This window comes from Hylaeus volcanicus, chromosome 4 (assembly GCF_026283585.1).
Source record: "Hylaeus volcanicus isolate JK05 chromosome 4, UHH_iyHylVolc1.0_haploid, whole genome shotgun sequence".
NCBI lineage: Eukaryota > Metazoa > Arthropoda > Insecta > Hymenoptera > Colletidae > Hylaeus > Hylaeus volcanicus.
The window spans coordinates 20038404-20050643 of record NC_071979.1 but is presented as its reverse complement, the minus strand read 5'-3'; the positions used below and the strand labels follow the sequence as shown (position 1 = coordinate 20050643).

General features: G+C 41.8%; 1 protein-coding gene across 2 annotated transcripts in view; it reads right to left on the bottom strand.

The window, feature by feature from the left end:
• Window positions 1–11937, bottom strand: part of LOC128876033 (sodium-coupled monocarboxylate transporter 2) — a 55191-nt gene extending 43254 nt beyond the window's left edge. The window contains exons 1-2 of one of the 2 annotated variants that reach the window (XM_054122132.1): window positions 11831–11937; window positions 7409–7575 (exon numbers count right to left, since the gene is read on the bottom strand). The gene's annotated coding sequence lies outside the window, so the exon portion shown is untranslated. Of the gene's footprint in view, window positions 1–7408; window positions 7576–11733 lie in introns of both variants that reach the window. The other variant, XM_054122131.1, reaches the window with a different exon arrangement.
• Between the last annotated feature and the right edge of the window lie 303 nt (window positions 11938–12240).

Sequence of the window (12240 nt, the reverse complement as noted above, 5' to 3'; positions counted from 1 at the left end):
CTGTTTCGAATTTCCCGTGTGTTTAACCATGTATTTTCGACGAAAATATATTTGACAACGTCCCGAAAGAAGGGAAGTGAAAATATTTGATAGATAGTAAAAAGTCACTGGTTTGTTTGAAAGTTGGTCGAGTATTTCAAGAAGAGGTTCTTGGCAGACGGCCAAAATAAATGAAAATTACTCGAGAGGACTGTGTAACGAAAGAAAGGCAGCTTCAAAAATTATTTGCTGTCCTACTTGATTCGGTAAACATTCTCATAATACATCAAACGTCTCCAAGAATTTTTCGTGTTGAGCTGATAAAATACCGTCACGTGAAAAATCTGGTGCCACGCAGCTGTCCGATATTTTTCGATGCAAATTTTATATGATACTCCGCAAAGTGCATACACTTATGTATTCAAATTTGAAATTTCCATGATGCATAGTTTTCATGTTAGAAATTTGCAAAAATCACCGCGGCGGGACGTGATTAATGTGCTGGCTCGACAAAGAAACAAGTCGACAGTTGCTGTAATTTCCTTCGATTCTCGTCGTGGGCTTGCAAGAATCGTGAATCGCGGCACGTACGCTCGACTCGCGATTTCGATGTCCCGCTACGAGAGCAAATATTTGCTTGCAATCGCTACCACGTCTATCAGTCGATGCAACATTTATTTCGCGAGAAATTTTGATAATTCCTCGACGTCGTCGCTTGGTTGTTAACAATTTTAATAGGTTAGTATTCACGTTAATTGTCAATGTATTGATAAGACTTGTGCGATGAAAACGAAGCCAAACACGTGGTACTTTGGACAATTTTTTATTCATAATATCAGGTTTTGCAAGAAAGTGTATTTTGTTAATATGAACATTACTGTTGGAGTAGTGAGGTTTGCCCAATGAAAATGAGCCCAAACACGACCTAATTGAAACAATTTTTAAGCATATCGAAATGTCACATTTTTTTCAAAACTTTTTTTCAGCCGTCCGACGTATAATCAGAAGTAGTCCTAATGGGGTCGTGTTTGGACTCATTTTAGCCAGGTGAACAACTAATCTAGAGGTAATAAAATCTGATCGTATTGATTCGATTCAATGTTTCTTTCCTAACGATGAGTAAACCTGCTAAAGAGCACTTTTATGTACGATGTCAGACTTTCGTCCGACATTAAAAACTCGCCACTTTCTGGACACTTCAAGGGAATTCATTCAAACACCGGGAATGAAAGGAATATTTCGTATTTAGTGTACCGAAGCCTTCAAAGCTCTGGCTATAACGAGCGAGAAACTCATCCAAGTGGATGATCCTTCAACCATTTCGAGGCCTCCCCCGGCAAAGTTGGTAAAAAGTTAACGCCAGACGTCACCCTTTCGAGTGCGCACGTCCCAACGTTGAAATCGTCGCTGTTGTCCTAATCCGTCAACTCTGTAACTCGGAGATGACGGTGGAACTGTGCTTTACCGTTTTAATAAACAAGTCCCTGTCGTCGAAGCTCTTTGCGCAAAAAGTTGACACAGCCCTTTTCGCGTCGGACAAGAAACAAGCGGCGTTCTAATTAAAGGACTAAGCAAAGGATTAAATAAAACGAGGAGAACTCGGCTTTCGCGCGTAAAAAGCACGAGACAATAAGAATCAAGTAACTACGAAACTGTCGGAGGACGCCTAGGACGACGCCGAACACCTATACGGACGATTAATCACTCGGTACGGGCGTAACAAGTACGGAAAATCTAGATGAACTCGCTTTCAAAACAACAACAAATTTCCCTAAAATCTTGGCGTTGATCAAAGAGAAAATTAAAAGAAAGAATTAAAGGACTTCGATACGCAAGAGGTAATTTTCACAACAAGTGGGAGTCGTTTAATTAACCATAATCTAGGAATATTTCGATTAAAAGAATCAAATTGAAGTTAATATTTGTTACACTTACGGTATATCATGAAATATTTTCGCAAAAGTATTGGCAATAGATTCGACAAATGTCCCCAATGAAAATGAGTCCAAACAACGATTCGAACGACTTTTAATTACACTTTATTGACTATTTTTTTTTTTTCGAATTTTTGTCGCTCGATCAACGCATAATTAAATGTAGTCCAGATGGGATCGAATTTGGACTCTTTTTCGTTGGGGAAATGTTGCCAATCTATCGATAGATTTTTCATGAATATTGACTAGGAAGAATAAAAGCATTCGTTTAGAGTGTGATCAAAACGACTCATTCAATACCAAAACTAAAAATCGTCATATTTATCACTAGGCCTTCGGAAGAGTATTTTTGACGGGTTCGCGAGATTCCCCTGATAAAAACGAGTTCAAGCGCAACCTTGTTCGAACGATTTTTATTGTCACGAATAGGCAAGCTTTTTTGGAACTTTTTCCTCATTCGAGAATCATACAAACAAATAGATTGAATGGGGCCGTGTTTGGGCATATTGTCATCGGGTAGTCGTCGATCGATTGTTATCTTTCGCGAAGATAGAATGATAAAAATAAAGGTGTCAATTTTCGGTAATGGATGGAATTCGATAAGAATCTGTAGCGAGGCTCTGATTGATAAATACAGATAGAACTTTCTCTGATGCCATTACAGTGAGTACTTGAATAGAATTCGAATAGTATTGGGGCATTCACGCATCGGAGTAGGAGTCGAATACTCAAGAACTCGAATAGGCACTTGCTCCAATAATATTCAAACAGTCAAGCCTTGAGATAGTTTACTCGAATAATATTGGAACACTCGAATACTCGAGGAGCATTCGAGTAGGCATCTATTCAAATAAAATTCAAACAGTCAAGCATTGAGATAATTTAGTATTCGAATAGTATTGGGACACTCGAATACTCGAGTAGCATTAGAGTAGGCACCTATTCAAGTAAAATTCAAACAGTCAAGCATTGAGATAATTTAGTATTCGAATAGTATTGGGACACTGGAATACTCGAGTAGCATTCGAGTAGGCACCTATTCAAATAATATTCAAACAGTCAAGCATTGAGATAATTTAGTATTCGAATAGTATTGGGACACTGGAATACTCGAGTAGCATTAGAGTAGGCACCTATTCAAGTAAAATTCAAACAGTCAAGCATTGAGATAATTTAGTATTCGAATAGTATTGGGACATTCGAATACTCGAGTAGGCACCTATTCAAATGACATTCAAAACAGTCAAGGATTCAGATAGCCCATCATTCGAAAGCTATTGAAACAGTCAAGTATTCAAATAGTTCTTGAATAGTACTTAAACACTCAAACTGAGACATTTTCCTGTCGAAAAAACCTGAGACCATTTTGTTTTGCGCCCGAAGCAATAGTACGATACATTTCATCCGCATTTGGCGTATAATTGCGGGGAATGTATCACGTGGCGCAGGAATCTTGTAATGCGAATCCAGTCTGGCGCTATAAGCAGTGGGGAGAACCGGGTGTCTTGGGTCCCTCGCGTAAAAAGAAGCGCGAGGAAGGGCCGAAACAAAGAAGTGGCAGAGGGAAGGTACGCTGTAACAGCGTTTCTTTCACAGCCGCGCGTTAAGGACTTTTTGATGGCGTCTGATGCTCGTTGCCCACCTTTTTATAGACGATTATTGCGAAAACTTTTAGGTGATGGGGTAGGGGGAGGCCGAGAGCCCTGTACCGTCGTTCTTTAACGCGACCCAACGGCTGGAACTCGACGAAAAAAGTGCCGCTTTGGAAAGTATGGATATTAGGGAGGCCACGTTACAGAAGATGAAATCTGGCTGGGTGCCGTTATTAGAATTTTTTTTCATTAATATCTTTCGGTACCATCAAATTCTTGATCTAGTTCGTGATGTAGACTCGGGGGCGAGGTGTTTAAGGGTAGCAAAAAATGTAATTTTACGATCCCATTCCTATTACGGAGCATCCGGTGCCTTATTAGTTGATGTTGTTGGTTTACTATTTTCGCGGGAAATCTTCGAGGGATTGAGTATTATGTATTTAAGTAACGCTGTACCAGTCAAATATTTAGATAGTATTCATATAGTATTCAAAAAGTAAGGTATTTAAACAGAACTCGGTAACTATACAAATAGTGCTCGAATAGTCGAGCATTATTAATGGTTCCTAGTATTCGAATAGTCAAGTATTTGAATACTACTCAACTAGCATTCGAATATTTCGAGTGCTCGAATTATAATATCCGAATTATATTTGCCGAATGCTCGAACGATCGAGGTGTTGAACTCTAATACCGAAACATTCGACTAGTAGTCCCCCGGTCGACCTCCAACGCGACTGTTGCCACCGTGCGCGGAAACAAACGAGTTAATTCGTCTCCCGGGACCAGGACAGGGCTCCACGGCGCCGGCGGGAAGTTCGTTTCCACGCAAACCTGTTTTCCAATAGGTAGAACGCGCCTCCGTGGAGCGGTAAACAAGTGACGCGCGAAGGACAACAGTTTCAAACTCGACCGTCTATTTCTCGAGCGTACTATATCGATGACTATTTTTACACTCGGAACGCAGACTCCTCGGTCCGTTTGGCGACGATCTTGAACTCGCACTATTCGAGGCAGCGCACCGTTGCCCATTGCTTTGCCCGAAGTCTTTGTCGCTTTACAACAAAGACTGGTGAAACACTGCTTTTGACAACAGGTGAATAGAAATATTTATTCGACCGTACAGTTTCGAATTAATTCGGGTAAATTTGTACCCGGTCCATGTAAACGTTCAAAACATTCAAAATCTTACCACGTTTATTTCACTTTTTATAATTTAGACTTATTTGAAATAAGTAATAAATGAAAACACGTTTATTAGAAGCTTTTATCTAGACAATCATTTCGCCATTATAGGTGGTACTACTGGCATGCGGATGATTCTTGGTGCTACAAATATATTGATTTTACAAAATACAGTCATCGAGTCAAACGAGGCCAACGAGTCATTCCGAATGAGAAAAACGAATTTGAGAATCCGTTAGATACGTGTACACTGGACCGACAAATTTAGAAACCTGAGAAACATGATTCTCCCTCACGTGTTGATGAATATTCATGACGAAGACGATGATCCAAGACAGGTTTCGTTTTCAGAAAGCTGGCACTGTATATACGTGCCTTATACGATTCAACGAGAAGTATCAAGGAATGTTTCCTATAATTTTTTTTATATAAAATTACTAAAAGCTCCCGCGAAAGTTCATTCTCATTTCCTTCATCTTTTCCTTTGTCTTTTAAAGTGACAATCCTTATAGTAGATTACTAGTGGTCAATATCCTCCACGACACATTTTTAATCGAACACAGTCACTGTATCACTGTACACGTTACACCAATCACGTCCCCTGGCCAACACACGTGCTCAAGACTTTCCCGCATATTTACAGTCAGTCCCATAAATATTCGTACCCTCTATGTCTATTAAAGAAAGTTGTTTAAATTAAATGATAGGTTTGATGTTTTCATTAACATGTTGATGTATATATAAATATATAAATATGAAAAATTCATTTGGTAATACCAAAACTATTATTTAATTTAGTCAAACTTCTTCGATAGACATAGAGGGTACGAATACTTTTGGGATTGGCTATACAGGGTGTCTCAAAAATGTTGGAGGTCCTTGAAAGGGGTGGTTCGGGAGGTGATTTGAAACAACTTTTTCCTTTGCAAAAATGTCGGATGGGGCTTCGTTAAGTAGATATTAATAAAAAAACCCGACCAATCAGAGCGCGCGGATACCGTTGGAGCGGCCGGAGTAGCGAAGGCTACGCGCCGAGCGGCCGCGTCAATATCCTTCGATGCACGTCGAGTCACGTGTTCGCGTACGAGAGCCGCTACCTAGCGCGTAGCCATCGCTATCGCGGCTGCTCCAACGGTATCCGCGCGCTCTGATTGGTCAGTGTTTTCTGTTAATATCTCCTCAACGAAGCCTCGGACAACAATTTCGCTAAGGAAAAACTTGTTTCAAATCACCCCCTGAATCACCCTTTTCAAGGACATCCAACATTTTTGAGACACCCTGTATATTAGAGTCAATGACTTTTAAAATCAGAATCTTATATTAATTAGATGAAGTTTCCAGATTCTTCAAAATGAACAAAATTATACTATTCCAACAATACCAAGGTTGCCGTTTCTCGACATTGCCCTATAAATATAATTCAATCCTCCCCTAGCACGATCGATATATCACCAACCTGTTACCCCGCTTTGAAGTGACGTTCTCAAGACGTGACTACTCGCGACGGCTCCAGAAGTGAATTCGAGCACAAAGGGTGCGAAAAAGGAGCGAGAAGAGGCCTGTTTTCGATTGGTGAAACTGGGAGGACGAGGGTTAGGTCTCCGAGACGAGACGTCGCTACGCGTCATGCATTTCCAGAGGGGCTCGAGTGATCACAATAGAAAATCACGCGACGCGAATAATCGTGGCCTGAAATCGGGACGGCTGATCGCGTTCTCGATGCTAATGGTTAATATCCGAGCGTTTCCTACCCGGAATTCGTATCTACCAATCGAACGAATCTGCGAGTATAATGAGATCCGTAGGTACGTTCGTTTCGTCCCGAAGAGGCGGCCGTGCACGCGTGTACGCGCGTAATGCGCGCTCGGAAATAGCTGGGCTGCACGCGGAAGAATCCACGGGATGGAAACCCATCAGCGTTTCCATCGCGAAAATCGAGCGTTCAGAATTTAAATGGTTCCCCGGTTTAATTCCGTAATGCTGGCGTGCGTTCGCGGAAATTATATAACAGAACACGTGCAATTATTCCTTTCCCATTACGTTAATTTTTCTCGTAGCTCGATGAAGGAAGTTCGACGACCTACGCTAGCCGAAACCTCGTGGCTAGCTCAGGTTGGAGTTGAAATTTTCTGACTATTTTTGGTTGGATTATCACGGGTTCGATGACTGTGCGACCTTCTACCGGTTTTGACTCGTGAAACTTTTTAGTTAGAATATATTCGATCCGAGTACAGTTAGGTTACGTTGGATTAGTACTATTGTAACGACCTCGAATTGCACAAATTTGTGGTTAGATTGCTGTAGGTTCGATAAACTGTCACAGGCCGATCTCTAACTTGTGTAACAAAACTGTCGCATACAAAAAATGTTGCACGTATTCAAAGTACTGATTCAATGAAATTGGAACACATTATCTAAAAGACCGAAGCACTGATTTTATGAAATAGGAACACAGTTACTCAAAAGACTGGTGGTGCTAGAAAAGAACGATACTAAAACTGTACTTTCTAATGCCTCGAACACAAGGAAAAATTGAATTTAAAAAATAAAATACTCTCTCCACGTCAGACTCACCGTCACCATTTAAAGTTCCGTCCACCTTCATCCCCCTGTTTCGCTATTCTATTTCACCGTCGCGTAGGGTATTTTTCTCACACTAATTCGGCTTCCATCGACCAAGCCACGCTCGACTCGCGAAAGGAAAGAACGGACAGTTACCTTGCGATATCTCCTCGGTCCAAGTTCAACGTCTCTACGCGCCCAATCCTCTCATTCCCGAAGGCGCCTTGCGTCCAGCAGCCGTTCGACTGACAGACCCACGCCGAAGTGGCGCACCGCCGCTGCTCGCAGCCTCGCAGCAGCGTCCTTCGTCGACCTCCAGGTATCTGTGCACAAAGAAATTCGACTTGACATGTTCCACCGATCCCTGAACGTCTGGCGAGGGTCGTCGCGGTCCACGATTTCCATTCGGTTTGTCGGTTAATGGCCCGAACCCTGTGTCCTGTGCGCCAGTTTCGGTGTTTAAAACGGCGAAATTTCACGTGGAATCGGGCAAAGCTGGCTTACGCAGCGAATTATTGCGTTAACTATTCCGACGTGTACCCCTGACTCGATTTGGTTCGTTTTGTGCGACGAGATTTCACTCCTGGTCCAGAGGGCATGCTTCGATGTTGCAGCACGTTGAGCAATCTTTGATAACCGGTGATACTATTCAAAGGGATTTAGTAGATGATAATCGACTCATTTTAGACAATCGTGTTGTAATTTTTCAGGAGGTATCGTTTCACAAATTTCTCACACGCTCGTGCACGACACCGATCAGAAGAAAAATTAGAGGTAAGTATGAAATTACGACTCACTTTTCGCAATAGAAAAATTTCGACGAGATTAGAAACGCTTGCGTCAGCACGAGTTCGGCGCGTGGGCGAACTGAACTCTCGTGTAGCAAAAAATGGAACGAAAGGAGCAGAGAGGACGCGCGAAAAAGGAATGATACGATGAGAAGGAATCGAGGTGGGGGAGAGGAGTCAAAGAGATAGAAACGGAGAAGAGGCGATCGACTTCAGTGGCGGACTACGGCAAAGGCCGGATCGGAGGCTTTGGTAGAAGAATTAACCAATTGTATTTTCAACTATTTCCAATTCAGATTGAATCTAATTAATTAGAAAAAAGAAGTTCTATTATTTCATGAAAGTATTTTATGGCATGTTTAGTTTGACTGAATGGAAATGGTGTTCATCGATGAATTGAATTGAACCGAGTTAAAAAAATAAATAGCACTGTCTTGAACACGAACTAGAATTCGATTCAACTTGCACTCGAAGTAAATTGAATTAAAAGTTGAAAGGAATTCAAGTCATCTACTCCTCTTTTAGTAGGACGCCAATGATGACACCTGGCGCCCCGCTATTTTTCAATATTTCTCGTCGAAAATTTCACCAAATATACTTCAAAGTATACATATTCATGTATTCAAAATTGAGACATTTTACGCTGTGTACTTTTCACGTTAAAAATTCTCTAAAATCTGCCAGTGTCTCCTCGATGTCCAGTTTGTTCGCGCAACAAGGTTCAGAAAAATATCGTTGTTTAGGGCCCCGTGGAGGGTAAATCCGCCACTGGTCGTCAGTAGGTGGACGAAGGAGGATGAAACTGGACTCGTCCTCGTTAATTCCCTTGGAACAGAGGTGCTCGACTGGTTCGTTAGCTCGATCAAGTTGCGTTGCAATAAGCAGCGTCGCGCTCAAGAATCGGGCGAGACCGGAAGCGCGTTTATCGAGAAACGGTTTCGGTCACGGCCCGCGATTGTTTTCAAAGGCAACAAAGAACCTTTTTGCTTGGCTGCCAGCGAAAAAATCCCATTTCCAACCAGCGATCTCCATTCGCCGCTTACGGGAACAAACGGCTGGGACTTGTTCGCCAAGTCATGGGGAACGGTTAACGCTTTATGGTCTGTCGACGACAGCGACGGGGTGTGGGAGAGGAGTGACAAACAATTATTTCGATAAAATTGGTACGGGAATGGTAGGAAAGTTCTGTGTAAAATATTAACCAAGCATCGACTCGGTTAACCGTGATTTCAATTTCAATGGGAGAAGCTTTTGATGCTTTGGAGAAACAAAAGGGAGACGAGAAGAATTAAACTTTTTCGTTAATCCAAGCTTGAGCATTTTTTATAGCCTTATAATGAATGGAATGCAATTTTACTGAATTGAAACATTAATCGAATCGAACTGGAACTCGGTCGAGATAAGCAATTGGACCGAACAGATGATTCAATAAAATTGAATTCGATTCAGTTCTATTTAAAATTAAATTCGAGGCAAGTCAATTCCATTTACCCTTCAATTTTATCCTTCAATTTAACCTCCAAGTAAATAATATTGCTTGAAATTTTAATCCAGATAAAAATTTCGTCCATCTTTGACGCCAGGCGTGGGAGAGGAATTTTTGTATCCAGTGTCCAAGTGTTTGAAATTCGAGTAGAGGGAACGTAGCGTCAGAGAGTACGATCATATGTGTAGCTCGATTGTTCGAGCTGAGTCGAAAAAAGAAAAAATGGAGCCGTAGCTCTCTAGTGCCCATGAAGCAAGCAAGACACGGGTCACCGAGCAACATTTTCCTTCCACGAAGCGTGGAGATCTACATAGAGCCAATTTGTTATTCAGTATCACACGCTTGATTCATTGGACGGGGTCGACCTTTCTCGATAAGATCGTTTCTGTAGTTGAGTGTACTTTATTTTTACGTTTCTTACAACGCGTCGTATTCAAAGCAAATTATATTCAGGATTGAATTGACGGCTAAACGGAACTGAATTGAACCGAATTCAGAGAAAATGAGACGGAATCGAATTAAAATCAATGCATAACCGAATCGAATCGAATGGAACTGCGAAGAAAATGAAAACGGATTGAAAAAGTAAACGTAATCGAATTTAAAATTATTAATAAGGCACGAAGAATATTTAAAGTTGCGTGAAATTTATATTCATCGCATCGAATGTGGGGGTTGAAAGTCGCGCGAAATTTCTCAACTTTCCGAAGCAATCGATCGACAGAAATTTTCTACTGAAAGAAAGTCCGACGAATTTGACGGATATTAATCACCGGCTTGGTAGTCGAGCCCACTTTACCGGATCCCAGACGCGTTGAATCGGAGAAAGGGATCCATTATCGATCCCTTCCGGCGAGTAATTTATGAACCGACTGCCGATAAACCGCTTCTTCTGCGCGAAATCGCGTCGCTATTCTCTCCACCGTGACCGTAATCGTCTTCGATTCTAAGCAAGGAGGAACAATATTCTATTAAAAAAATGAAGAGCAAATAAAATTGAAATTTGACGTTCAAGTTCATTCAATTCTCAATTTAATTCCATTTAATCCGATTTCAATTTCAATTCAGTTCAATTCCAACGGAAGCGTTTAATACCGAAACTCAGATACTAATATTAACCCAATGAGTAACGAATAAGAGGTCCTTTACCTCTTACCCGTTACTCGAAAACGATTATTTAGAATAGAATCATGCCCATCTGTGTTTCCAGGAACCATGATTTCATCGATGATGTGACGAGCTCGTCCGCTGGAGTCCGTTCTTCGAACAGCTCGAAAATCGTCAAACGACAGACGGGACCACGCTAGCTCTCGACGAGCGAATTTATGAGTCGCTGAAACGTTATGGTGGACTCGAGCCAGCGAATGTTTTCGCAGCTGAAGCCCGTCACGGTTACGCAAAGCGGCAGTAAGCGTGAAGCATAGAAGCTGAATCGCGATGTTTGATTGTCTGAACAGCTTGATTCAAGCGAACTGTCGTGTCACTAGTCTCACTTCTTTCATTGTCATGAATCAACGATGACTCACAAGGGGAAGGTCAGTAGCAGGGATATACGAATAACGAATGAAAGATAAACACCGGCTCGTACGTCGCTCGTTAAATACACATTTGGAATTCAAATTGGAGAATTCAATATTTCAGAAGAAATGTACAATGGTTTCATTCGTCACTTATATTCGTCATCGTTCGAATACTCGAAACGTTTACTTTTTTTAATCACTTCCAAGTTGATGACGACTTAATAAAAATCTGCAGTCAATCAAGCTTCGATTGAAGAAATGTACAATGGTTTCATTCGTCACTTATATTCGTCATCGTTCGAATACTCGAAACGTTTACTTTTTTTAATCACTTCCAAGTTGATGACGACTTAATAAAAATCTGCAGTAGTGAGCTGAACATTTCATTGGAATATTAGACGACGAATGAAGACATCGTACATTCATTTATTCATCACGATTATTCCTTCGAATCCCAACTCGCGAGAGCTCCGAATTCGTCCCAGACATACGATTTAATTTCGTAATATAAATTCCAATATCCGTTCGTGCGAATCTTTCCTTCGTTATTAATATTTATTTAAATGAAAATTTCTTCACGTCTCTTTCACGGTCACGTGACGATCACGAAGACAGCTCCAGGCAGAGACGTTTACGTTCACGGCTGGACCAGGTAAGTTTCCGATCGACGTATCAGAAATTACGTACCCGCAGAAGATTGATACGCTGGCCTGATTAGAGGTACGACTGACGACGAAGAGAAAGGTGGGGGGTGTGAAATGCACGAGTTGGGAAAGAAACGAACCTCGATCGATTAAAGCCACGGACGGCTCTTCCTGTGGCGCGATCGTCTAGCGATTCCCGCGGATTATAAGACGTGCGTCGTGGTCAGTCGACGACGTAATACTGGGAAGTCGAGAGAGTTCGGCTGGTGGTATATTTAAAAAGCAGAAACGCTGCGACGTTCGCGTTACGACGGACCCAACCGAACGGCTGACAAGCTTGCCGCGGTGCAATACTATTGGCACGTACAGTCCACGAGCACATGCTCCCGACGTGCATTGTTTCCACCGCGGGAAGTTAAAAATAAATCCCTAACGAAAACCGCGGGGGAACTCTCCTGACGTTTAGGCCCCTAACGAATCTGTCTTGGCCCATAATGGATCGATATTAGCACCAGTTCGCCGAATACTCAACTATTCGAATATAATTCAA